Source organism: Bison bison, unplaced genomic scaffold (assembly GCF_000754665.1).
Source record: "Bison bison bison isolate TAMUID 2011002044 unplaced genomic scaffold, Bison_UMD1.0 scf7180017864375, whole genome shotgun sequence".
In the NCBI taxonomy this organism is placed as follows: Eukaryota; Metazoa; Chordata; class Mammalia; order Artiodactyla; family Bovidae; genus Bison; species Bison bison.
Window position 1 is genome coordinate 4,613,424 of NW_011494947.1, and position 2,516 is coordinate 4,615,939.

Consider the following 2,516-nt stretch of genomic DNA (forward strand, 5'->3'; position numbering starts at 1 on the left):
AACCGCAGCATGCCAGGCCTCCCTGTCCATCACCAACTCCTGGAGTCCACCCAAACCCATGTCCATTGAGTTGGTGATGCCATCCAACCATCTCATCCTCTGTCGTCCCCTTCGCCTCCTGCCCTCAATCTTTCCCAGCATCAGGGTCTTTTCAAGTGAGTCAGCTCTTCGCATGAGGTAGCCAAAGTACTGGAGTTTAAGGTTCAACATCAGTCCTTCCAATGAACACCCAGGACTGATTTCCTTTAGGATGGACTGGTTGGATCTCCTTACAGTCCAACGGACTCTCAAGAGTCTTCTCCAACACCACAGTTCAAAAGCATCAATTCTTCGGTGCTCAGCTTTCTTTATAGTCCAACTCTCATATCCATACATGACTACTGGAAAAGCCTTGACTAAATGAACCTTTGTTGACAAAGTAATATCTCTGCTTTTTAATATGCTGTCTAGGTTGATCATAACTTTCCTTCTAAGGAGTAAGCGTCATTTAATTTCATGGCTGCAATCACCATCTGCAGTGATTTTGGAGCCCCCCAAAATAAAGTCAGCCATTGTTTCCACTGTTCTCCCATCTATTTGCCATGAAGTGATGGGACCAGATGCCATGATCTTTGTTTTCTGAATGTTGAGCTTTAAGCCAACTTTTTCACTCTCCTCTTTCATTTTCATCAAGAGGCTTTTTAGTTCCTCTTCACTTTCTGCCATAAGGGTGGTGTCATCTGCATATCTGAGGTTATGGCTATTTCTTCCAGCAATCTTGATTACAGCTTCATGTTCATCCAGCCCAGCGTTTCTTATGATGTCCTCTGCATATAAGTTACCTCAGAATAAAAGCCAAAATGACCACCAAGGACATTCCTGCTGTGGCCCCCAACCTTGGTTCCGCACGTCCAGGCCTTGGCTCCTCCTTGCTCATTCTGCTCCAGCTACACTGACCCCTTTGGTTTCTTTTAAACCTGCCAGTCCCACTCCTGGCCTCAGTGAAAGTGAAGTGTTATTTGCTCAGTCATGTCCGACTGTTTGCAACCCCATGGACTGTAGCCCACCAGGCTCCTCTGTCCATGGAGTTCTCCAGGCCAGAATACTGGAGTGGGTAGCCATTCCTTTCTCCAGGGGATCTTCCCAACCCAGGGATCGAACCCAGGTCTCCTGCACTGCAGGCAGATTCTTTACCACTGAGCCACCTGGGAAGCCCACTCCTGACTCAGGACCTTTGCAGATGCTCCCCCTTGGCCTAGAATGGTCTTCCTCCCTATATCCCCATAGCTTGTCCCCTTTCTTCAAGTCTTTGTTCTTCATGTCTCGATCATACTTGATATTTCCTAATTTTGTTCTATAGAACTCACCACCCTGCAATATTTACTTCTCTGTTTGTATCTGTCCCCCTCACTAGAATGTCAAGTCTACAAGGTCAGTGATTTTTTGGGGGAACTTTGTATTCACCACTGTATCCCTAGAACCTAAACATGACCCACAGAGGGTCCTCTATAAATGTTCACTTTAGGGAATTCCCCGGTGGTCCAGTGATTAGGATGCCGAGCTTTCACTGCTGAGGGCTCGGGTTCAATTCCTGGCTGGGAAACTAAGATCCCACAAGCTAGGCAGCCAAAAAAAAAAAAAAAGTTCATGTTAATGAATGAAAGGGATGCCTGAAGCCTGCAAAGGAGAAGCAACTTAGTCAAGGTCATAGCCATCCAGAATCAACAGCTTCTGGTCTTGGAATGAACAAAGCATCGATTCCACGGCTCTAGCCCTAAGTCCTTCACAGAGCCATGCCAGGCTCTGGGGCTAAAACCAGGCCAGCGGGCTCTCATCCCTGGGACTGACAGGGAAAGCCCAGCCCCCAGGGGACGCCTGACTGACTCTGCCAGGAGGGCTTACACAAACCAAGCCAAGGCAGGATATGGGGGCAGGGGCTCCTCCAAAGAAGGACACCTGAAGACTGCAACGCCGGAGGGAGGTCTGCACTCATGGAGGCCGCGGCCAAGGCAAGGAACCACTCCCCACCCCTTCCGGCTGCCTGCGTGCAGGCACCAGAGACCCTACAGAGTCTCCACTGCTGGGCCCTACAGGGGTGGGCAGGGAGGAAGGCCGGCAGTTTCCAAGCAGGAGAGCGCAAGTTGAAGCTGCTGTGGGTAACCCAGAGGACAATGGGCTGATTCCAGATGCCCCAGGCTCCCTTCCACGGGTTTCCCAGGTGGCGCTAGTGGTCAAGAAGCCACCTGCCAACGCAGGAGACACAGGAGACCCAGGTTCGATTCCAGGGTAGGGAAGATCCCCTAGAGAAGGGCACGGCACCCCACTCCAGTATTCTTGCCTGGAGAATCCCATGGACAGAGGAGCTTGGCGAGCTATACAAATCCACAGGGTCGCAAAGCGTCTGACACGACTGAAGCTACTTAGCACGCAAGCATGGTATGCGCCCTTCCCATTGTTGGCACCAAACCAGCAGAGGGCGCCCTGGCACCACAAGGTCCAGGTTCCTCCAACTGCCACCCTCTAGTGGCCACACTGGT